The sequence below is a fragment of the Pteropus medius genome, unplaced genomic scaffold, assembly GCF_902729225.1.
Source record: "Pteropus medius unplaced genomic scaffold, Ma_sr-lr_union100, whole genome shotgun sequence".
Lineage (NCBI taxonomy): Eukaryota > Metazoa > Chordata > Mammalia > Chiroptera > Pteropodidae > Pteropus > Pteropus medius.
In genome coordinates this window covers 2471619-2497763 of record NW_024352784.1, presented here as the reverse complement: position 1 = coordinate 2497763, position 26145 = coordinate 2471619, and the positions used below count along the sequence as shown (strand labels likewise).

The 26145-nt window shown below is 39.2% G+C and overlaps 1 protein-coding gene and 1 pseudogene across 4 annotated transcripts in view; both read left to right on the top strand.

Annotated features, from left to right (window-relative positions):
• STIM1 (stromal interaction molecule 1) overlaps positions 1-26145 on the top strand; it is a 174309-nt gene that overhangs the window by 51406 nt on the left and 96758 nt on the right. The gene's annotated exons all lie outside the window — the stretch shown is intronic.
• Positions 18128-18246, top strand: LOC120590663 (uncharacterized; annotated as a pseudogene).

The following is a 26145-nucleotide window of genomic DNA, read 5'->3' as shown; positions in this document are numbered from 1 at the left end:
AAATTGGATGAGTTTGGGTTGGTCAGTTCTCTCTGAGCCTCAATGTCTTCAAATATACAATGTGAATTCTGACTTCACAGGATTATTTTATTTTTAAAGATCAGATAAGATTATCAATGGGAAAGTGATCTGGAAATTGTAAAATGCTGTGCATATCTAGGAATGTAATGAGAGTCAAGGAGAGGACAGTCTTTCAGTAGCTTTATAGTAAAGGTTTGGGGTTTATTAACCAGATTAAGGTTTGGGTTTTAGTAATCAAATACCCATTTTTCCTCCAATCAGAGTGAATGAGGTAAGTAGCAGAGTCAGTTATGGCCTAGGGTTGAGGATGCCAAGGACATTGCTTTGTCCTGATACCCAAGTGTGCTGTTTTTTTTATTTTTTTATTTTTTAAAGAAGCCGTGAATCTTTCAGATTTAAACGGGGACTCAGAGAACAAGAATAAGTCACTTTACAATGTATTGGTTAATGTGAATGATGAAATATATTTGTATCCTATGCATTTTTCAGGGGCTCAATATGTTAGAGTATATAGAGCCTGAGCTGGATTCTGTATTGTAAATCGAGTGAGGGTGGAAGCCACCCTGACATACCAGTCAGCTCATCAGGTAGTCAGCAGCCATTCCATGTATATTTTTTTTGAGATACAATTCACATAACATAAATTTTGCCATTTTAAAGTGTACAGTTTAGTGTTTTTTTGTTTTAACAATTTTGTGCAACCATCTCCACTATCGAATTCCAGAACATTTTCATCATCCCCAAAAGAAACCCCATTACACATTAAGTAGTCACTCTCCAGTCTCTAGCCCCTGGCAGCCATTAATCTTTCTGTCTCTGGATTCGCAGCTGCTTTATCAGTGGTTATATTTAAGTAGTTTTCCCAAAAAACTTTATTTTTTATGTGTTATGTTAAAAATAAAGCTTTATTTTAATATAAGAAATCTTATAATGTAGAGGATAATTATTCTCTTGTACGTATTTCCTTTAGTGGCCCTTAAAGGGCAGTCACTTTTGAATTTCAGTATTTAACAGAATATAGCAAATACCTTTAACTGGCACATGAAAGAAAACGTTTATCCTACTGCATAGCAAATCTCTCATGCTTCATAATCTGTAATATTTATTTTTTAAATCTTAAGAAATACTTTGTATATATAGTTCAAACAGCATTTGTTGACAGTTGAGCGCAGTTTTAAAAATATTGCTTTTCATATAATATTTAATCCCATTTTTTACTGCATCAAGAAGGAAATAGTGTTTCACCAATGATATGTGCGTTTTGTTTTGCGCTATTAAACAGGAAACCTAGAAAGAGACTTAACTGGATTGAGTATTTCCAGACTTTAAACATCACAGAAAAGTTATAGAGGTTTATCTTTAGATTTAATTTTTAGACGTGTTTTTCATCATGATAGTTTTATTTCATCATTAGTTAACACAAGGGTCAGCAAACTACTTCTGCTTCTATAAATAAAGTGTTATTGGAACACAGCCACATTCATTTGTTTACATATTATTTATGGCTACTTTTATACTATACTGGCAAAGTTATTTAGTTATAATAGAGCCTGTGAGCCTAAAATATTTAGTATCTGGCCCTTTACAGAAAATGCTGACTCCTGATTTAATATATAGATCACAGCACAGTATCCACTACTGATGCAGTTCATTGTCAGTAACAATAAATGTAAATCCATATTATAAGTAGTCTTTTGATAATTTTGAAATTTTTTGGTGAATATTTTGTTTGAACCAATTAGATTGTTTTTACCCGGTAAAGTAGCTGATAGAGAGTTTATAGGAATAGGAGGATCAGCTCTGTCACTTTCTTATTACTGTGTATTTTTTGTGTAATTTTAATGTTGTCTTTAATCCATGGGGATTATTTTTTGTTTTTCTTTACTTATTTCAAAGAATCTTTTAAAATTATTTATCTGTGTGGTGAGGGTTGGTTTAGTTGGGAAAAAATAGAAGCCATAAGTTCATTTAATCAGACATGTATTAAATGCAGTATGCCATAGCATCCTGAAAGCAAATGAGTGACTACAGACACTGGTGTTCTCCTTCCAACACTGTGGAGCCACTCTATTCTCAGGACATCTCCTATGCGTTAAATGACATGGAAACTTCTGACATTCGGACTCAGAGAGGGTGCAGTGTTAGTCTGTACTGTTAATATTGGCAAAGCATAATTCTCATATTTTAAGATTAAAAATTAAGAGTTTTAATTTTGCTCTCTGTACTTTCATTGGAAAGTCTTGTGCATCCCACTTTGGAGATGGTGGTATTAATATATACTGTTTTTGTAAATTCTTTCTGAAGGTAGGCATAATCCTTGAGTATAAATAAAAGGTTGTAACATAATAAGAACTGAGCTCTAAATCCAGCAAGGACTACCTTGTGTGGATGGTACAGCAGTTGTAGTTAGAGAATCTGGAAGCCAGGCAAAGCCTTACTTAGATGCTTCATCTGCTCTTTCCTGTGTGGATGGCCATCTCTCTTCCTGTAAGATTTTATATCTGCAGCTAATTAAATGAAAAAATTTAATTAGGACTATGTCTTCCTACCGATCTGTAACCCACCAGAAGCACTAACAGGCCTCATTAGATGGAGATTTACTTTGGAGCGTTGACAGAAGTTTAAGTATAGAGTCACACTACCTGGATTCAAATTCCAGACGCCTTTTTTTAAGTAGCTGCATATTTTTAGGCAAGTTTACTTTAACTTCTCTGTGTCTCATTTTCCTCCTCTGTTGAATGGGGAGAATGGTGCCCAATTTATAAGGTTTTTATTAAAAATTAGGTAATCCATATAGAGTGCTTAGAATAGTATTAAAGAGGTGCTCAGTGAATGTTTGCTAGTATTTTACTTTAAAGGTTCAGATTTTGTCAGAAAATGGAATATATATTTCTTCAAGCAGACTCTCTTAACCAGGTTCACAATCTGATATATAAAACTAGAATGCCAGTTTTTAAGTTTACCTCAAGAAATAGAACTATCACATATACTGGAATGCCTATGTTGGCATGACTGGTGCATTTCCTGCCTTTGGGTTCCATAGAACACCAAATCCTAATCATAAAAGTTATGGTGAACACAGAATCTGAATTAAGGGCATTAGTTAGATGAGTCCAGTGTTTTGTGTATTATGCCAAAGTGGCTAAAATGAATATTTATTATCCTTTCCCGTGTTTAAGAATCTTTACTTAAAATGCCAGACATTCACTTTCTGCCCCTTTTGCAGCTTGCCATAGGTTCTTTTGATCTGATCCACTCACTGTGAAAAGCCAGTGATACAAAGAAGCAGAGACCACAGTGGTGGTGGTGGTATATGTAGCAAGATCCAGTTCCTGGGGCAGCAGTGGTAGTGGTACTATAGTGGCTATATTATGGTGGCTAACAATAGTGGAAGTTGGCAGTGGAAGCAGAGGTGTGCTGAACAGACTAGTTCTGCTACCTGATTTTAGGCGTTGTTCTTGGCATCCATTTCTGGTTTTCCACAGCTCCAGGTGAGTCGAAGCTTCTCTTTTAATAAGTTCTTTTTTTACTTAGACTAACCAGAATCAGTTTTGGTTGTCGAGCTTGCAAACTAAGTTGTTCTTGCAACTAAGAACCCTGGCTGTTGCAGCGGCTACAGTAAATAGCCTGATGCGTTCGTCTCACAGTAGGGATGGAAAGGTCATGGGAAAGCGATTGGAATGCTTGGATTTTGTTGGCTCCCTCTCTCCTTGAGAATATTAGGAGCACTGTATTCCCAGGGTCTAGAGCTGTGCCTAGCACATAGTAGGTGCTCAGTAAACCTTTGTGGAACAAATGAAAGATGAGTTCATTCTGCCAATGAACTGAATTTTGTGTCTGCCAATGTGTGTGTTTGTGATTCTGCTTTTTCTGAGCTTTCATGGCTGACCAGCCTCCATGATAAAAGACAGCATTTTTTTTTTCTCTAGATATGTTAATACAGATGTAATCCTGTATAACAGTGAAATTTTACTGGCTTAGGAACTATTCTATCTTTTTAACTCACTTAGCTTATCTGTGCTCTGTGAATTTTTTTAGTTTACCCCTGGGGTGATTGTGATTTTGTGTGTTCGCATGTGCATGCGTGTAGGAGAGCACCTCACAGAGCTCTAGAGTGCTAATAAGAACTTGAATCCCTTCTTGGTGTCACAGCTTTCCTGGCATCTGGAAGTCATCACTTCTTGAGTCTTCCTCATGAGACTTGTTGGTGGAATAAAGAAAAGCTCATACATCCACAGACATTCCCATATACACGCACACACAAATATACGGTACTGTATTTAAATCTCAGATCTGCCACCTAATAACTTTATGACTCTTGGTAAGTTTCCTACGGTGTCCTGCATTGTTTTTCTCTGATATTGGTACTGAGATTGGGAAAGATAGGAAATATAAGTCCTTTATTTCCTCTTTTCTTTTCTTATTTATTTTAAAGCAGGCAGACTTTAGCTCCAGGTCTGCTCTTTAAGGAACTGTATGGCAACTGGCACCCACAGTGTGATGCCATGAGGTCGTTTGCTTGTATTTACTGAGCCCCTTCCTGGGTACTATGAGATGATGGCCTTCTGAGGCTGGATGGAGGTTCTGGGATTTTGAGAGGTTGGGTTGTCCTATTCCCAGCTCATTATGTTCTTTGCCTCTTTTCCTGGTGGAATGGCTGAGGCTGGTGGCAGAGGGCAGTACACCTGAGATCTCTCTCTCTCCAATGTTTTAGACTTTAGGTTTCTCATAAATGAGGACTGGGACTTTGAGATGAAGATCTATGGGCAAATTCATCAAGATGTAGGGATCATCTGGCTTAGCCTTCTTGAGTTTCAGAGAGCAGTGACTTGTCCAAGGTGACACAGTCGGTTTGGTTAGACTGAGTATCTGAAGATACTTACAAGGGCAAATTAAAATCTCTACCAAGACCAAACCCCATCTGAGGCCTCATGCAGCATGAAGCTATCAAGGTTGGCAAGGGTGAGGGATTTCTTCTGTGGTTTCCTTCTCTGCATCTTGTCAAGGGTCAACACCTTACCTCTGGTTGCTTTGTTTCCGCATTTTATTATTTAGAGTGGATCCCAGACTGCAATGGGGTCTGGAACACACCCCAGCCCTAAATAGTCTGTCTTGGGCCGTAGGTTATCGAGTTTACAGTCAATAATCCTGTGCCTTTGTAGACATGTGACCAAGCTAATAATAGATCTGAAGTTCTGGGAGACCCTCAGCTCTTCCCCCACGTCCCCACTCCCAGCAGCCTGCTTACTGGTAGTTTCCTCAGTGCTTAGATAGCTAGACAGAGAATGGAAGCAGGGCAGTCTCCTCATTCTCTTTTAGGAGGCAATGTGAGCCCAAGTCTATATGAGTAGCCTTAGCCTCTGTCCTCTTGGGTCTCTGTGTTGTATCAGCTCAAGTGAAAGTGCTTAGCAGTTATGAGGAACTAATTCTCCTATGCCCTTTGTGGGATTTTAAAAAAAAATCTGTATCGGACCTTCACTATTTGAGGCACTGTACTAGGTTCTTTGAATATATTATCTCAGTCTTCACTACAACTTTGTGAGATAGCTGTTATTCTTATTTTACAGAGAAGATTACTAAAACTCAGAAAGATTGACTAAGTAACCTCCTGTCACACAGGTAATAACACTTGAATCCAGGTCTTCTGATCTTGCCCTTCCTAAATGACTGCTTTCCTGTTCACAACTTTCTTGAGTTCACAACTTTCTTTAGTAAAATTTGGCTAGGATAATTTGGACAGACTGACTATCCCTGAGGGCACTTGTGTTTTTTAATGATTGTATATAGCTTGGAGAAATGGGGATGAATCTAAAAGGAGGGGAAAAAGACCTGTCAGTCGGTGGGCAATAGCGGGGCTCAGTGGATGGATGGCTATAGTAGGATGGTACCTACCACAGGCCTGTATGACCTTAGTGAACCCAGGTCAGATAGTGGCTGCTCTGCGGGCTTATAAACCATGTTCCTTAGCACGGCATCCAAGGAACTCAGTGGTGTGGTTTCTGCTTCATAACCCCTATTTTCATCTTTCCTTACTTCCTATTATACAAAGTTTTTTGTTCTATTGCTCATCAAATCTACTATCATCTTCCATGCATGGGCTTTCATAGGCTATGTTAAGATTCTAGTAACTACTGACAGTTTAGGGCTGAGCAGACAGTTTTGAATCCCCAGTTACCTCAAAGTCATTTTGGACTGGAGCTCTCTCATTCATTCATTTCTTCATTCATGTATTTAGTCACTCTAACATATTGGGCACTCCCTTTGTACCCAGTTCTGTAGTAGGCCCTGAGAATCAATATAATGAACAAAAAAGATATGGTTCCTGCTCTCTTAGAGCTTACAGTGTATCAGGGAAGTAAAAAATGAAACAAATAATTACAGTGAATTCTGATAAATGTAATGAATTAGAAATAAGGGATGTGATGAGAGGGTACATATTGCAGGAGAACTTAATATTGTGTAGGGAGTCAGAAAAGACCTCATGTTACCTGAGAAAATGACATTTATGTTGAGACCTGAGAATTGAGAAAAACTAGCTAAGTAAATGGAATTAAGAAAGAGTATTATATATGCAAAGACCTAGGGGCCAGGTGATAGGGATAGGGCCATGTCCATGTTGGTTCATTTAAGCAACCATTTATAGCTGGTAGATTATATCATATACTGTACTAGGGTCTGGGGACATACAAAACAATCAGACATGGTCCCTACCTACCCTGGAGAAACTTGGGAGCAGTGGCATCACTTTTTAGTAACCAGGGTGCTAAGGTCACCCTAGATCTTGGCCTCAGTCTCCTGGGTCCCATGTGACAGGACTTAACACCTTTAGAGGAACTGCCTGCCCTTGAGTGTTTGGCCCACCTCTCAAGCTGAGAGGAAGGACACGGACCTCAGCTGGTAACTTGTAGCATTATCCCTGACTTCACACTCATCAGATCCTTGGTTAATGAGGTTCATCAACAGATTTGAGGTTGATGGAGGTCTAGAAATTGGCTTTCACCTCAGTAGGAACATAGAAGAGGCTTTCTGGCTGAGATGAAATTGCTTTGGTTTTTCAAAGCTCTATGTGCCTGGTGTCATGTATTTGTTATTTGGATTGATTGCGTGGTCTCACGCCCATCCATTGTCTTTAATACACCTGCAATGATATTTTAGTTCTGTTTTTCTGAGTTCTAGCGCTGCTTACAGACAGAAGTCTTGGTGGCTGCCTGTCCTAAACTGTGCATTGCATAACTCCAGAGTGCGCTGTTCGCATATACTGTGTTGTGAATGGGGCTGCCCCTCCCTAATTGTGCAACAGTTCATCACCTTGGTTCTGGTTAAAGGGAAAGGAAGTAAAGTTATTTAAACACTGACTATATGCCTCAGGCTAAATGGTTTATAGTCTTTACTTCATTTAATATTCTCAATAATGTTCTGAGGTAAATACTATTATTATTCTCATTTGCAGATGAAAAAACTGAAGGTTCAGTGAAGCTAGTAAGTGGTAGTTTAGAATTAGAGCTCAAGTTTGACTCTAAAGTCCATGCTTCTCTCCCACTCCTAGCTGTTTCCCAATGTGGTGGTTATAGACTTCAGTTTTTGTGTGTCATCTTGTTTCCATGGCTTCTTTGGTCTTGTTTACTTTGACTTGTTTGCCTGGCTTCCCTGTGTCAATAACCTAAGGATTCTCAGCATGGCTAAGGCTCAGAAATGTGTCCTGCTAGAGTCATTTTTTTTCCCATCTAAAATTTATTTTTGTGTTTAGCATGAGACAACAATATAACCATAGCTAAAGTCGTTTTTAAGGCATCAGTCAGCTTGATTTGTTGGACTGCTTCTTACTCCTGCTCACACAGCATTCTCCGGAGGACAGAAGGTGGGGATGGCTTACTAGAAATGAGTCTGAGTGAAAAAGGCATTGGATCTGGGCTTGGGTGGTAGATTGAGATTCTCTCAGTTGTTCAAAGTTGCATGGCTGCTAGGGTAAGTTGGGCCTTTTTAAATTCGTACTTAATGTCCCTTTTCTTAAGATCCTCATTTCTCTCTTTTAGTAGAGGACTTTCTTCTTCAACCAGGGATTCTGGAGCTACTGATCTTAGAGTAGGGAGAGTTTTTTCTTCTCATAGTTGCTAGAAGTTTGTGTGGTGTGGGAGAGGGATGTGTGTAAGACGAGAGTCTGGAGAAAGGTGAGAGAGGAGGTGGGATGTATATTTGCTGCCTTAGCTGCTTTTCAGCACTCTTTCTTCTCTTCCTTTCTTGGAGGCTTTGCAGTCCTATTTGAGAAGTCGGGTCTTAAATGACCTATCCTGTGTTCCAGCTCCACCAGATTGCTTACAGTTCCTGAAGCATGAGAGACTTTTTCCTATCTCAGGTCTTTGTATATTCTGTTCCCTCTGTCAGGAATGTCCTTCTCATCTTCTCTACCCCATATATACCTACTCATCCTTCAAGAGCTACTTTAGGTGGCACCTTTTCAGGACTCCCCCTTTTATGTCTTCTCTCTGTGGAGGTAGGTACAACCACTTTTATATCTCCACAGCACTTTGCACAGGCCTCTGTTGTACTGTGATTATTCACTTAACTGTCTGCTTCCTTCTTCACATCTTTAGTCTCTTGAAGAGCAAGAAACCGAGTCAGTTTCATTTCTCTTTAGTGGGCACAAGGCCTGAGGGAGATTAGAGTATCAATAATTGTTGACTTGAACTACACTGATGCCTGAACTACGAGTAGATGATTGTGTACAACTACCTTGTGTACCTCTGTAAACTAAAAGAGGATTCTCTTGCATCATTCACTGTATTATGTGTCTTCCAGGCCGCATAGCCCTTCAAACACGCATTGTAATAGCTGACTTCCAGAGAGAACAGTGTTATGCTCCACAGATGTTATCTTTGCCTGCTTTGCCTTACGTTGCCCTTCACCTCATAGTGCTCTTCTAAGCCCCTGGGTCTGACCCAGGGAATGAGTAGGGAGGAAATACCAGAAATGAGCCAGTCTTGGCATCCTGAATTCTTAATTCGCAGGTTTGGCCCTGTGGGGCAATGCGAGGTGAGAAAATGGAAATGAACCCTGTCCCTGTTCTAGCAGCTGAAAGGGATCTCCTCCAGATTATTACTCCATCACTGTGGCTGCAGCGGCTGCAGCAATGAGACACTCTCTTATTGCATTCTGAATCTAAGACAGAATCGATTCTTCTTCTACATTAGCTCACTTGGCTTGCTCTGAGATTTCTCTTAAGGCTGAGAGCCTGAAACAAGTCCTCTTATAGTTGTTTTTCTACCGTTGTCAGGCCACAGACTGTGAGATTGTTTATTCTTGTCTCTTCAATTTATAGAGGAGGAAACAGGTTCACATTGGGCATGGGACTACTTCAAGCTCGTGTGACTAGTAAGTGTCTGCTGAGGCTAGACACTGGTTTTCCAGCTCCTTGCAGAGTACTCTCTTCACTACTGTGCTGTCTCTGATATCAGTCTCCTTTTTCTATTTATAATTCCTGTAGTTTGTGAACTCGGTGAGGGTGAGGCAGCCAGGAAACTTGATACCTTTTCCTTTCTTTTCCTTTTGTCACTCCCTAGTTCCTGCACAGGCTGGACACAGGAAACATTCAGGGAAAACTTGGTGAAGGGCTGAATAAAAATCAAAGTTGGCCCAAGAAGACCTCATGGTCTAAGCCAGAAAAAGACTAAAGAAAGCAGATTCCTCCAAGTTTCACTGGAATATCTTTGGTTTTGGTGATGATTCCTGTGGTTTGGCTTTCCCAGTGTTAAACACAACCTTGGCTAGAGCATGGAAGGGGTGTGGTTTGTAACATTGGTGTTTTATCTGGTGAAAGCCAGGGCTGTAATGAAACTTCTGGGAAAGCACCACATCTGAGCTAGCAAAAAAAAGACCCCTGTTTTGCTCCCCAGCACCAGTCCCAGGACGCAGACATTGTATGTGCATTGTAAACTCCATTGCAAATAGATAACATTCATTGAGTGCTTACTGTGTTTTCCGGAATTATTTTAGATATTTTACAATTCTTTTAATTTTCACAATCCTCCATGAGTAGTTAATATATATATATATTTAACTTTTTAATTGACTTTATTGATATATAATTTACACATAGTAAAATGCACTCATTTTAAGTGTTCAGTTTGAGTTTTTACAACTATGTACACCTGTGTAATCTCTTCCCTGCAATCAAAGTATACAACATTTCCACCAATAGATACTTTTATTATCCTCATTATACAGAGGGGAAAACTGACGTACAGAGGAGTTCAAGTGATTTATCCAAGGACTTGTGGTTAGTAAGTGATAGAACTAGGATCTGAATCCAGGCTATCTGACTCTAGAGCCCCCATTCTTAACTACTGTGCTAGACTGCCTTCCATTTCTTCAACTGTGGTCCAGCCATCACCCCTCTTGCCCTGGTAGACAAGTACATTAAGGAATAAGATGACATGGGATTACAGTCTAAGCACTAAAGGGATCTTGGGGAGCAAGAGGCCTGAAGGTGAGCAGCGAGGAGGGATGAACCAGCTATCTCAGTACCTTGAATCCCAGGACCAAAACGGGCAGTGCTACTTGCCTTTCTCCTAGCCTTTGCCTCTCCTCGCCTGCGAAGAATGGAGTAGACCAGGGAGCCTCCCAACAAGGTATGATGTAGTGTCTGAAAAAGGGACTGGCTCCTAGACTCGCATAACTGCTATATAGAAATATAGAAGAGAAGAAGACAGAATAGTCTTGTATGCTCTGAGAGTGATACCAGTGGTAGGCTGCAGCCAGTCTGGGTTGGGCACTATAAGGGCCACATGGACAGACCAGAGCATGTGTAAAGGAGGCAAGATGGAGAGGGGCCTTGAAATCTTGTTCTTTAAAGAGGGGTTGAAGGAGCCAGTTTTGGAAGCCCTGAAGAGAAAATGTAATCATTGTCTTCATATCCTTGAAAGGTTGTTCTTTGGAAGGAAAAATCAACTTGTTTTTCTGTGTGGTTTCAGAAGACATAATCAGAACCCTGTGTGTGGATGACAGTGTAGCATGTTTTGGAAACATTAAAGTATAATGGATATGACATACCTGATCAGCTTGTCATCAGCTTAGAGTACAAATAAGGTCAGATCTCTTTTCAATATTAAGATTAATCTCTTAAATAAGTATGAAATTATCTGGAAATTTAGTATGCCTCTCTTGGGGCCTTTACTCTCCCCTCTTTCTCTTTCTGAAGTATTCAAGAACTTTAAGGGTTTATTTAGTCCAAAGAGGTCAGACTTATTTCCGAATAGAGAACTAGAGAATCTTACTCGTCTGCTAGTGGGCCCCATTTTTTAGCTTTTGTTGATGATACACAGTGTGGCTTTTAAAAACGGATCTCTTGCAGTATGGTGTTTCCTCATGTACTGTAGTCACGAGGATCGGTTCTGCATAAGTTCTAGTGGTTCTTTGAAGGAAGATGACAGTGCTCCTTCAGTATCACTCTTGGCCTAGGCTCCACTATGCTTGAGTTCTAAAAGTGAATGCTCTTAAGTTCATGTATATGTATAAGCTCACACTGGAGGAGGGAACTCTCTGAATTATGCATTAGGTTGACTACTATCCTTAGTACTCTCAATAAATATTTGTTGAATGAACCAGAACTGGATTCTCTTGTTTCCTTGGCCAGCACTTTGCTTCCATATTATTCTGAGCCCCGTGGGGGCTTTCTGTGAACAGCTTTAGGATTGGCTGGTTTTTGCTTATCTTCCCTTTGGGATTCCCTCATGCTATAGCTGAAGCTGTGTGCACTCGTTAGAGAGCATCATCCCAGTTGTGTTCCTAACAGAGTGGGAAGGGAAAAAACACTCCACCCACTGTAATTCTTTTTTTGTTACTTGTTTTCTGGGATCTTCATATCATTGCTGACAAGAGTGACTCATAGACTTCACTATGTAATTTTCTTGGTTGAGAGAACTTTTACCTTAGCTCTAGAAGAAATTAATTAATAGTTATGAGTTGTGTATGGTTAAGGCACAGGTGTTTAGCAGCTTTACCCAGAACACAACAGTTACCTCTTCTAGCTGAGCCCAGACCTATTACTTTGGTTTGGTAAAACTCTGCAGCCACAGTGTGCCTAGCTATGTTAGGTACTGTAGGGGAATCTCTTGGAGTGAGAGGCTCGGAGTCCGGTTGGAGAGATAAGGCACTTACATGAACAGGAAAATGGTTTGAGACAGTTTTTAATAAAATGCAGAATCGAATAGTAGACATGTAAGTATTTCAATGTGGGGAATAGGTCATAATGGGATAGAAGATATAGTGGAAAGGGTGTGTGCCTTAGAACTATGGGCCACTGGCAAGTTAACTCTCTGAACTACTTTTATATGTAAAATGGGCATTGTAATAGCAGCCTCACAGGGTTGTGAGGATTAAATGAGGTAATGTGTCTAAAGCACCAGCCTAGTGACTGATACATGGTAGGCATTAAACCAATGATAGTTCTCTCCCTAGAGGAGCTAAGCCTGAGAGGTAGACTAGGATTTGGGGGAGAGGAAGAGGGGAAGAACAATGATGGGGAGAGAGGGGATGGGAAGGGGCAAGTCCCATATATGTCAGTCTGGTGCGAGTGGAGGGTACATAGAAGAAGCAATGAGAAGTGAAGCTAAAGTGATAGATGTTTGGACTTTATGTAAATGAGAGGTTATTATGGGGAGTGTTTTTAAGCCCTGTATACAGATGTGCATATATGTATATGAAATCCCTTCTTATACTCTTTACTGTAGTATAGTAGCTAAGAGTTTGGACTCCAGAGCTAGACTGCCTGTCTCTAAATGCCACCACTTAGTTTACTTCTCTGTGCCTTAGTTTGTTTTCTTTTTTTTTTTTTAAATTGTGGTAATGTTGGTTAATAACACAAGTTTTATGTGTGCAACATTATAATTCAGCATCCGTATACACTACATTGTGCTCACCACCAAAAGGCTAATGTCTATCCGTCACCATTCAATTGACCCCTTTTACCCATTTCACCTCTATGAGGTTTTTTTTTTTGCTGTTTGTTTTATTTTAATATTACACATATGAGTAAAATCATATGGTATTTATTTTTTTCCATCTGACTTATTTCATTTAGCGTGATAGCCTCAAAGTCTATCTATGTTGTTGCAAGTGGCAAGTTTCATCACCTATGTTTTCTTTTTTATAGCTAATTAATATTCCATTTGTGCGTGTGTGTGCGTGCGCACGCACACACGTGTGTGTGTGTCTGTGTACCACATCTTCTTTATCCATTCATTTGTCAATGGACATTTAGGTTGTTTCTATATCTTGGCTATTGTAAATAATGCTGCAGTGTACGTAGGTTTGCATGTATCTTCAAATTAATGGTTTGTAATTTTTTTGATAAATACTCAGAATTGGAGTAGCTAGATCACATAGTAGTTCTATTCTTAATTTTTTGAGGATTCTCTATACTGTTTTCCATTGTACTAATTTACATTGCCACCAACAGTGTATGAGGATTCCCTTTTCTTCGCATCCTCTCCAATACTTTCTGTTTCCTATATTTTTGTCAAGATATCACCACAATGAAGTCTCCTTGTGGGTTCGACTTGCGTTTCCCTGATAATTATTAGTGCTTGTTGGCCATCTGTATGTCATGTTTGGAGAAATGTTTGTTTAGATCCCCATCTACTTTTTAATCAAGTTGTTGAGGTAGGCTTGTATTGCTATAAATTTCTCTCTTGGTATCAGTTTTGCTGTACCCCATATTTTGGTATATCATATTTTCACTTTTCTCCATGTATTTTTAAATTTGTTCTTTGATTTCCTCATTAACTCAATAATTGTTCAGTACCATGTTGTTTAATCTCCACATTTTTGTTATTTTTCCAGTTTTCTTCTTGTAATTGATATTTAGTTTCATGCCATTAGGTTAGAAAAGATGCTGATATGATTTCAGTCTTCTTAAATCTATTGAGACTTGTTTTGTGTCCTAACATATGGCCTATCTTTGAGATTATTCTTTGTGCACTTGAAAAGACTGTGTATTCTGTTTCTTTTGGATGCAATGTTCTATATGTATTTATTAAGTCCATTTGGTCTAATATGTTATTTGAGGCCACTGTTTCCTTGTTTTTTTTTTATGCCTGCATAATTTATCTGTTGACATAAGTTGGGTGTTAAAGTCTCCTACTGTTATTGTGTTGCTGTCAGTTTCTCCCTGAGGTCTGTTAGTAGTTGCTTTATATATTTCGGTGTTCCTATTTGGGGTGCATATGTGTTGATAAATGTTATATCTTGGTGGATTATCCCCTTTATCATTATCTAATATCCATCTTTGTCTGTTGTCACCTTTTTTTAGCTTAAAGTCTGTTTTCTCTGATATAAGTATAGTTACACCTGCCCCTTTTTGGGTTACCGTTTGCTTGGAGTATCATTTTCCACTCCTTTATTTTGAGCCTATGTTTGCCTTTAGAGCTGAGATGAGTCTCTTGCAGGCAGCATATAGTTAGGTCTTATTTTTTAATCCATCCAGCCACTCTGATTGATGAGTTTATTCCATTTATATTTAGGGTAATTATTGTTATATGAGGGCTTACTACTGCCATATCATCTTTCATTTTCTATTTGTTCTCTATCTCCATTATTTACCCCGTGTTTCTGTCTGCCATTTTAGTTCAGTGCTTTTCTATGATTTTTTTTCAGTTTTTTCTTCTTTATGTTTTGTGTCTCTAGATTTTTGTTTTGTAGTTACCATGTGGTTTGTATACAACATCTCATAGATAAAATCATTTTTTTTTCCAAATGAAGATGATAGCATCTTCATTTGCCTATACAGGTTCCATCCTTTTTCTCCTCTTTTATGTTTTTGTTGTCACATATTGCTCTTTTTTACGTTGAGAGTTCGTTACCCAATTGAAGTAGCTATAGTTATTTTTAGTATCTTTTCTTTAACATTTATACTTAAATTTAGTGATTAACATCCAATTCTGAAATAGCTTTACAATTTTCTGATTCTGTCTGTCCATTTATCCTAGTACTCAAGGTTTTCTGTAGAAGAGCTCCTTTCTTGTAAGGCAGGTCTAGTGGTGGTGAACTCCCTCAGCTTTTGTTTGTCAGAGAAAACCTTTATTTATCCTTTAAATCTGAAGGATAACTTTTCTGGATAGAATAGTTATAGCTGATGCTTTTCAATATTTTGAATATGTCATTCTACTCTCTCCTGGCCTATAGAGTTTCTGCTTAGAAATCTGCTGATAGCCTAATGGGGGTACTGTGTAGGCTACTGTTTTTTTTTTCCATTGTTAACTTTCAAATTCTCTGTTTATCATTGACTTTTGACAGTTTTAATATAATATGTCTTGAAAAAGGTCTTTTTGCATTGATATAATTAGGCATTCTGTTAGATTTGTGGAGTTGTATATCCAGTTCTTTCTCCTGGCTTGGGAAATTCTTAGTTATTATTTCTTTAAATAAGCTTCTTCTCCCTTTTCCCACTCCTCCTTCTGGGATTCCCTTATCCTTACATTGATTTTTCTAATGGAGTTAGATAGTTCTCATAGAGTTTCTTCATTTTTTTGTAATCTTAGTTATGTTTCCTCTTTTACCATTTCTGATTTCTATCTTCGAGCTTGTTAATTCTCTCTTCTGTATGGTCTGCTCTGTTTACAATGCTTTCTAATGCATTTTTCATCTCATTTATTGAGTTCTTCGTTCCAGGATTTCTGTTTTTTTTTTTTTTCAGAAACTTGGTAAAGTTCATTAATTTATTTCTGAGCTCTCTGAACTCTGAATTTTCTTGAAGCACACTGAGTTTCTTCGTGACAGTTATTTGAATTCTCGATCGGTTATATTGAAGTCCTCTATGACTTTAAATTTACTTTCTGGAGAATTGTCTTTTTTTTTTTTGTGATATTGTTTTACTAGTAATTTTTCATGGCGCTTGATGAATTATTCCTCTGCTGGCACATTTGAAGTAGTGAACACTTTTCTGAGTTGCCTCTAGTTATGTTTGAGAACTAGCATTTTCCATTCTCCACTGCCTTTGCCAGTGGCATTGCTGGTGCCCTTGTTGCCACTGCTTGTGCGTCCAAGTTCACTGGTTCCTTGCTGCTTTCAGTGTCGCTGGGTCACAGGCCACTACTGTTCCTGGAACCTCCATTCTGGGGTGCTGCTGTGTTCCTTGGAGTCTCTGGTCTCAGATATTTCTGTGTTTCATAGAGCCTCTAGTCTTGGGAACTGTGCCTTAGTTTCTTGATCTGAAAAATAGAGATGTTAATAATGATACCTTGTAGGGTTGTTGTGAGGATGGCTGTGATAACAAATAAAAAGTGCTTAGAATTGTACCTGATACATAGTGTTACATAAATGGTAGCTGCTATTGTTATTATTATGAAAATGAAACAAAACTTTTATGAAACCATGTATATCCTTACTGGTGAACTCTGATAATTAAAAAAAAAAAAGCTGATCCATTAACTGAGGGATTGACATCTGCATTTTGAAGACCTCTGCTATAGGTAATGAAGAATCATCAATATGGTGAGCAAGGTGAGGCCTACATAAAGTGACAGTAAACAACATCTGATTGGGAGGCACAGGATGAATTAGAGGGAGGAGAATTGGTAATGAGCTCTTGAGACAGGGTGTGTTCATGTTAAATTATCTAGTACATTTTTGGCATTTGAGGTAATTTCACATAGGGTTAGGCAATACAAGTGTAGGAATTCAGCAGACTTGTCAAAAAAACCTCAGTTCTGGTGAGGGAAATGTAACAGTACCACGTCAAACAGTGTTGTCATAGAAAAAGCATTGCTGCATTTTTTTTTTTTTACACCTGGTATTCCTAGGTGGTTTCCCATCCAAGTACTAACCAGGCCTGAGCCTGCTTAGCTTCCGAAATCAGACGAGATCGGGCACCTTCAGGGTGGCATGGCCGTAGACTGCTGCATATTTTTTGAGTGGATAAATGTTGCCCAAATAAAATAGGATGATCATTGAGAACTGTAGGAGGCCAGAAGATCTCTTCAGAGGAGGCATTACATGGATTGGACTTAAAGGTAGTGTAGGATTTGCTCATCTGGGGGGACTACAAGGAGGTGAGAATGGATATAGTGTATGATTGAATTAGTAGCCAAACTTCAACCCAGTTTCTCTGTTTCAGACCAGTACTCCTTAAAAATGACCATGTAATATCTAGACTGCATGTGGCAATCTCATTATGTGGGCTGCACAAGTAGGCCTCATTTCCTGAGAAGAGTGGTCTGTAGTACTTGGGTAGCACATTTCCAGCTTCTTTTTCAGATTTCCAAATCCCATGAAGGCCAGCCTGAATTGGCAGCTACTCTCTTTCATTTGGATAGTGCTTCAAGGAAGGGCTTGAGGACCTACTCTCCTACCCTTCTTTCCAGTGCTGCCTGTTATATGTGCATAGGCTGGGCCTAGCTGGAACATGAGTTTGGTGACAGGTGGGGAGGGTGGCAGGGACTACTGGATTTTGGGCTTCCATTGAATGAACTGTGGTTTGGTACGAACTGTTTTTTTTTGTTGTTGTTGTTCTGTGTTTGTGCATCGTTAAAGGACTTTTGTCTTTATCTATGGCCAGCTCACAGTAAACCACTAAAGGTTGCATTTAACTGTACTGTTTCTCATTTTGGCTGGCTATTAATGCCATTAATGGTAATGTCCACCATTACAGAGTCTGTTGGACTTTACCTGGAACAGGAGCCCCAGAGGGATAATATCATTTTTGAAGGAACGAGGGCTATAGTATATTTCTTTTATCTCAAGGCAGCTGTTCTGCTAGGAACCCATAACTCTTTTGACTGCCCTTAGAGATCTCTCCAGTCCTGTTTGTGCAGGCTCAGCATCCTGGCATTCAGATGTTCCATATTCTCTAAGGCCAAGCCAGTAGCATCTTCTCTGGAAAGCCTTTTCCTTACCCTTAAGGGAGAATTAGTCCTCTCACTTTCACAGAACTTGGTAACGTCCCTTGGTTGTAACTCTTTCCTTATATCCTGATTACCTGTCTTCTTCACTAGAGGGTTAGTTGTTGTTGTTTTTTTCCTGGTAAAGCTATTGTGCTTTAATAGAAAAGAATTATTTACTGGTAAACATAGCTTTTTCCAAAAGAGCCACAGGCCAATTCAAGTTTCCCCCAAAAGTCTACGGCCATGCCACCCTGAACAAGCCTGATCTCGTCTGATCTTGGAAGCTAAGCAGGGTCAGGCCTAGTTAGTACTTGGATGGGAGACCACCTAGGAAGACCAGGTGTTAAAAAAACCAAAAAGTTCCCCCAAAAGATAAAAATAAAAAATCTTCTGGAATAGTTGGAAAGATATACCAGAGAATAAACACAAGTTTCCTTCATTCCTTCTCTTCATATATCTCCCATGGTTATATTAGTAAGACTTGAAGAAAATAAATTATTATTATATATGTATATGTGTGCGTGAACATATATATGAATGAAGTTCACATAAGCAGTAGAAGCAAATGAATTAGTCAAAAAATGGCTTCATCTTTTTTAAATTGTGTGGTTCTAGCACATAAATTGCATACAAAATAAACATCAATAATGAAGAACGAGTGAATGAATGAATGAGTTATTGGTGGATTTTCAGTACTTTTCCTTATTAGGAGTTCAGACCACAACTGAGTTGAGTTGATGGGTAAACCTCAGGCTGGGGCCAAATTTGTACAGACTTAAGATCTTAAGTCTTCTGTGCAGACTTAAGATCATATGAAATATTCTCCCCTCATAGGGTGTTTTCCCCTGGCCATTCCTTTTTCAACATGCCTCTCTTTTTCTTAATTGCCATTTAAAGATCTGTATGCTGAGAATGAGCTGAGCATATGGTGTCTAATGGATATGGTGTCTGATGGCAGCCAAGACTTTGTGGTTGATCAACTCACTAATTGAATCATTGACTTTGAGGCATCAAGCGGGGGAGCTTGAGTATATGTAAGCAGAGTTTAAGGGCTCTGTGTACCAGCATGGTGAAGGGTGGAGTGAGGAGTGAGAATGGGAATGATGGTAAGATGAAAAGAGAATGGTCAGAGAAATCTAGAGTTTTTAACTCTTCCTCAATACTATGTGTTGGATTTTTCCTTCTTTGTGATCTCGAGTCAATGTAGTCTAGTAGAAAGAGCAGAATTCAAAAGACTTGATTTTCTTCTGCCTCAAACTCATTGGGCCACCTAGGACAAGCCATCGCTGCTCTATTGGTCTCATTTTCCTCATTTGTCAAGTGGGATCGGAATTTCCGCTCTGCCCTTGACTGTCATGAAGATTGGTGAGATGTTGGATGAGAAAGCTCTGCAGAACAGAGGTGATGGTGCCCTGATCAGAGCAGGAGAAAAGTATAGTGACTCTGGTCGCTATCACGTCTTTTCTCACCAGAGTCTTCCTGTGTCTGGAGGAGTCAACTATTGTAGCCCAGTCCTTGATGCTTAAGTTCCTCTGATCTTTCTGTTCTTTCCAGCCTCTAGATAGTCACTCTTTATTATATATAATGTGAGTGACCTGGCAATGCCAGTCATCTCAGTAAGACCCTCCATTGCCTCTGACTTCCCTCTATCAGAGCACTTACCGGGCTGTTTTGCCATTGTCTTTTTCTTGGTGCTATTAAGAATATAGGCTTTAGAGTCAAGCTGCCTAGGTTTGAATTTTTACTTCTACAACTTATCGGCTGTGTGCTCTTAAGCAAGTTACTTAATCTCTCTGTGCCTTAGTTTCCTATCTGTAAAATGAGAATAACAATAATTGCCTCATTGAGTTACTATGAGAAGTAAATGAGGCAGCATATGTGGAAAGTTTAGAATAGTGTCTGGCATATAGTCAACATTCAAAAATATTATAAATTATTATAAATATTACTTAATGGTCTCTTGCCTGATTGGAACTCCTGTAGGCCAGGGACCATGTCTATTTCCTGACTGTATCTCTAGTACTTAGCATAGGGTTGGAACAGCAGGCACTTGTTAAGAATTTCTTAAATGAAATTTAAGTTTGAAAACTAAATCTGCCATATACATAAACTAACTTTATGACTGCCCAAGAGACTTATCTTTTTTAAGCTTCAGTTTCCATATCCGTTAAATGGGAATCATAATTTTGACTTGCGGGGCTGACATGACAATTGAATACATATGAAATTCTACGTGTTATATAAATGTAGTTCTCTTCATTCCTGCCAGCTGTGTGACAAGTGAGGGCCAAGCAATCGGCTCATTACTATAGTACCCCACAGTGGCCTGCTGAACTCTGAGTTGCTTTTGAGGTGCTGTTTTTCTGGACATTTAGGCCTAGGACTGAAGAAAGAAGCAGTATCTCGGGGTTTCCTTAAGCATTTCTAGCCTTTTCTATCTGCCTGCCCTGCTTGTTCTTCCTTAGATTCTAAGTTCCTAGAATAGCCAGAATATTTTTCTGACTTTTAGTTTTCCGAAGTGTCTTAATCAACCAGAGCACTTTTGTTTTGGCTCCTTTAAGCTTGCTCTGTTTGGACCTTGTCATTCCTCATTAGCCATTAGTATATCCTGCTTATTTTTAGCTTCCTGACCTATTATACTTTTTCCAAGGCCAAAACAGCATCCGCATCATGTGAGGTAAATCACTTTATCTGGTTGACTTTAACTAGTGGGATGCACATTGGCCTCTAAGGTAGAAGACTTGAATTCTAGTGTTGGCTCTGCCATTGTCTAGCTGTATTACCTTGGGCAAGGCTCTTTCCCTCTCTGGATCTCAGGTGTCTCATCATTAAAATGAAGGATTCGAACCAAGTAAGTAGTTGCTAAGGGTCCTTAAATTCTGAGTGTGAGTTTGGACAAGTCATTTTTTGGGGCGATGGGGGTTGATATTTAGCTTCCTCATCTGTAAAGTTAAGAAGGTTAGACTGAATAATTTATAAGTCCTTCTAGGCCTGAATATTTTCTCCTTGTCCTTTCCCCACTTCTTTTGTCTTGTATTGCTTTCTGGAACATTTCTGTGACAGTTAACAGCTGTGGACAGGAAACTCTTGAACACTTCTGACTTGGCAAAGGTTGCTGCTCCCTCTGAACCTCATCCCAGCCCATTTCCTGTGTTTACAGCGTTTGGGTTTTTCATTTAGTGACAGGCCTGACAGGTCATACTCCAGTCCTCTCTCCATGGCCTGGTGCAGGATAGACCAAACTGAGCACCAATTACAGAGTTAGGAGACAGAGTTTCAGCCTCCACTTAGGCAAGTGGCCTTGCCTCTTCAAGTTAAATGTCTTCATCTATAAAACCAGAGAGTTTAACTAGTTGAGTCTTTCTGGCTTTGATAGTATAGTATAAGACTATTTGCCTCCCTTTTGTTCCCCCTGAGGGACCTCTGTTTACCCTGTTTCTTCCACATACTCCACTGTGGAAGGAACTCAGGGGAGCTCCCTTTCCATACCCTATATGGGAAAAAATAAGAGGAAGAAAGGAAGCCCAACAGCTATCTCGGGCTTAGATTGGCAGCAGAGAGGGGTGGGGATTTGAGGTCGGAATCTGATGTGATCGAATTGCCCAATAAGTCAAGTGTATAGTTGGTAACCAGGTGGACATCAGTTTACATTTATTCTTTATTTTTAATTAAAAAATTAAAAAATTTTTTTTCAATTATAGTTGACTATAGTCTTCCCATCTTGACCAGAAACATTTCCTCCTCCTCTTTTTCTTCCTCTTCTCCTTCTCTGATTCCTCCTTTTTCTCCTTCCCTTTTCCCTTCCTCTTCCTTTCTCCTTCCCCTTCCCCTTCCTCCTCTTCCACATTTATTCTTATCAAGACTCTGGAAACGGACAATATCCCAGTTCCAGCCATACTTTCACCATTTCTGTGGCTTGAGCAAGTTACTTAGTGTATCTCGGCCTCAGTTTCCTCCTCTTATGTTAGGGATAATAAAAGTATTGGCTTCACAAAGCTGTAGAAGAGACAATGTATGTAGAAGTCCCAGCATAGTTCTTGATATGTTTATCCTTAATTCTATTCTTGTAGAGATAGCAGGAGAACCCTCAAGTCTGATTCCAGAGGAGCTAATAGGCCAGCTGGGGACAGAATTCAGTTATGGTTAGAAGAGTCCTTATGAAGTGGTTGGTCAGTTATGGTTAGAAGAGTCCTTATGAAGTGGTTGACCAGATTTGGTGCAGTCCTCTGACCTGAGAGGGGCGACTCACAGGGCTTGGAGTGGTTAATGAAGGTTTTCAGGTGGAAATAGGACTCTTCTTGAAAGATCAACAAGTCTTAAACATGAGGAACTGGAGGGAGAGCCATTCTAGATACCCACCTACACTTTGTCAAGCTCTGGTGCTTTGTGTAGGTCACTTTCACATACATCTCCTCCTTCTCTCTTCACCTAGGCAGTTATTATCCAAGGAATTTATCTTTTTTTTCTTCTGAAAATTTTAAGAGAAAACAATTTTAAGACAAGGGGAAAATACAACATTTATTCAGAACAAATTAGTTTTACTTTAATCGGTGGGCTGGGTAGTTTGCTTGTGTAATCTTAAGTACTTAGAAAGTTGTATTATTATGCCTTATTTTACAGATAGATGAAGAAATAGTGCCTCGAAAAAGTTAAGCAACTTTTTCATCTCAATTTAATAACTTATAATGACAAATCAAAGGAGCCCTAAATGGAATACAGCTTAAGCCAGTTTAGAAGATATGTATCGTTTAGCATTTGTGTTTATTTGCCCTAGTTCTCAGTAATCTGTAACAGCGAGAGTCTTTCTGTGCTTATCTTCCAGAGATGGCGATCTTATTCCTGGCTCTTACCTATACTTACCTCTTGCTGTTAGCAGTAATTCCCAATTCTCTAGATCTTAAGTTTTACCTTCGACTTCAATTCTACCTTCCTACCCAACCTTAAATCCCTTAATTCTTTTCTCAGATATTTACCTAGCACCTAGTATATGCCAGACTAGAGATGGATGCAAATACCAGTTCATACTTGGATCTTTCAATGTAGTGTGTAGACAATTACAACAGAAACAACTTGATAGTAATTAAATATTTACTATGTGCCATGCTCTATTTGAAGTATTTTACATGTATTCATTCATTTCATTCTTACAACTCTATAAGGTAGGTACTGTTTTCTCCTTAAAGAGAATGAAATAGAGGCATAGAGAGGTTATATAATTGGTTTAAGATGTGATAGAAGCACAGGGACTATGAGAGCATAGAAGAGGGGCCTCAAATCTAATTCTAGGAGTCAGTGTAGAGACTTCCTGGAGGAATTAGAAAAAGCTGTAGTAGTATCTTGAAACTCAAGTAGGAATTAGTCAGATGTAGAATGGGGGAAGGATACTGCAGGCAGAGGAAGCATCATGTACCAAGCCACAAAGTAAGCCTTGCGTATTTATGAAATTGAAACTAATTTAGTGTGGTGGGAGTGTAGGGTATATGTGAGTGAGTGGCATGGGGTAAGGCTAGAGAACTTGGTAGGGATCACCTCTTGAAAATCCTTGTATGCTTTGCTATATTATATTGATTATACAGGCCAATGGTTCCCAATCTAGGGGATTTGAAGCCTTGAAAGGGGTCTTTGAAGGGTGTCTCATGAATCCATATCATTTCCTCAATCATTTTTTAATCAGTGGATACTAAAAGTACAACTATTATTACATGGAGCTTTTTTGAATTCCTCATTGAAGCAAGTTAGGAATCACTGTTATAGGACTTTAGGAGCTCTGCAAAGGATTTTTATTTTTATTTTTTTAATTAAAACTTTTTGTCGAGATGATTATAAATTTACATGCAGTCTTAAGAATTAATACAGAAAGATCACTAGGAAATTGTGCAAAGTTTCCCCCACAGTAACATTTTGAAAAACTGTAGTAGACTATCACAACCAGAATATTGACATTGACAAAATCCATCAATCTTGTTAGGATTTCCTCAGTCTTACTTATACTCTTGTGTGTATAAGTTGCCCTTTTATAACTATACCCTTCCCTTCTGTTCCCTTCCCTGTCCTTAACATTTCTAAAATTTCATTCTTTCAAAAATGTTATATAAATGGAATCATAGAACATGTAACTTTTTGGAATTGACTTTTTTTTGCTCATCATAATTCCCTAGAAATTCATCTAAGTAGTTAATGTGTATCATTACTTGTTCCTTTTTATTGCTAAGTAGTATATAAGTATCAGAGTTTATAAGTATATAAGTATCAGAGTTTAATCATTTACCTGTTGGATGGACCTATGGACTGATTCCAGTTTTTAACTATTATACATAAAGCTTCTATGAACTTTTGTGTACAGGCTTTTGTGTGAACCTGTGAAGGATTTTATTCAGGAGGATGGTCTAGTCAGATTAGAATTTTAGAAAAATTATATTGACTGCTTTGATTGAAGATGAGCTTGAGAGAAACTAGAGCAGAGACAGGGAAGGTCAGTGAGGAAGTCAATTATAGTAACCAGGCAAGATATACTGAGACCTGAACTCAGTTCTCTGTGAGCTGGAATATGCTTTGGCATAGGGGCCTTTACTCAGAAATTACATCACACTTGTGTAGATGAGGGAGCAGGGAGGGGGAGCCTGGGCTGTAAGGAGGCTCAGGCACACTTTATTCTGGATAGTCAGTCTGCATTCAGGGGAGATGCTCTGCTACCTTAGCTGAGAACTGCATTAAGTAAGGAAGGGTGCCAACCTAGTTCTTAGAATGATCATCCTGACTGCAAGGTTTTCCAGTAGATATTCCTGGTTATCTTCTCTCAAGAAAAGAAGAAGAGGGGCCAGTTGTGTTCCTTGTATTGTTTGAGTGGAGGCGTATGTGGGACAGAAAGATGATAAGAAGCTCTCTCGTATTTCTGGTCTCTTTTGGAGCCTAGGAATGTGTTCTCTGGTCAGCCAGCCAGCAATGGGCCTGGGAGGCTTGAGGATGACCTCTTATTGCTATAGAAACTGGAATTCACATTGTTTTTACCCCACGTAGTGGTGTGCCTGGCTCCTCAGTGTTTATATCTTCAAGGCATTTATCGCTGTGCTCTTGGGGCTGCTGTGATTAGGACTGATTGTTGGGAGCCAGCTCTGTTTCTAAGTCCAGAAGGGTATAATTCTAGAGGGTCCACTAATGGGTTGGGCACCTTCTCTGGGCACTGCGCAAAGTCCCTGTCTGAGCAAGGCCTTGGGTCCCCACGCCAACACTTTTAGGAAACTTTTCCCAGCAGAAAGCTGTTTTGAGTTATCTATAATTATTTTTTTGGCCATCTCAGACCCTGACAAAGTGCTGGCCAGAACACAAGAATGTTTGGATCAGGACCCAGGTCAGAGAATTTGGGGTAGCTTTTGAACAAGTGTGTGTTGATTTAATATCTCTGGGGCTGTCATACTTCTTGGGACAGGCACCTTTAGAACATAAAGACCCGTAGTGCATGGGACCCCAAAGCTGAGAAAGCAAATCTTCAAAATCTATAAGCAGCTTTCAGTTGTCCCTTGACCAGGTATTGTGTTGCCCAGCACTGAGCCAGACATGAGAATGCCAGAAAAATCAGCCTCCTCTTTCTGTAGTTGGGAAGATTAGACTTACAGGAAAAGCAAAGAATAGAAAACTGAACAACTAACTTTTTTTTTTTTTTTTAAATAAGGGCTTTACTGTTTTTCACAGGACTTTACTAATTTTTCATATAAGAAAATTAATCCTTAGGAGTAGTCAGGGTATAGGAAAGTTGGAATTCAAAGACCCACATCTACTACTTCTGCAGTTCAGCACATATTTTAATAATCGGGAGGTAGGGGTAGAGGGGACCGGGGGGGCCGAGAAATAAGTCTTACTTTGTATTCTCAGTGTCTTTGGCTAGTTCAACTAGCTAGTTCAATGTTCAGCAAATAGCTGTATGAAAGTCATAAACGAGTGTTGACATGGTAGCATGTGAACACTGAACTGGGGGTCAGACATTTTTAATTCAGTCAGAAAGGTTCTAGAAGTAAAAGAGCAGGCAATTTGGCTTTTAAGCAGATGGACAAGAATTCAAAGCCCTGCAGGAGACCCAGGAGGAGGCACAGGGAGTTAGAACAGTTAGAAGACCCCTGATCCAGAGGCCTGAGTTTTTGAGGTCATAGCCTGCTTGGTGGGGACTGTCTTTAGGGATTAGCCATCTTCTTCTGGAAGGAGGCTTCTCATGAGATCAAAGTTTGAAGAAAAGAAAACTAAAGGAAGGAAGAAGGTA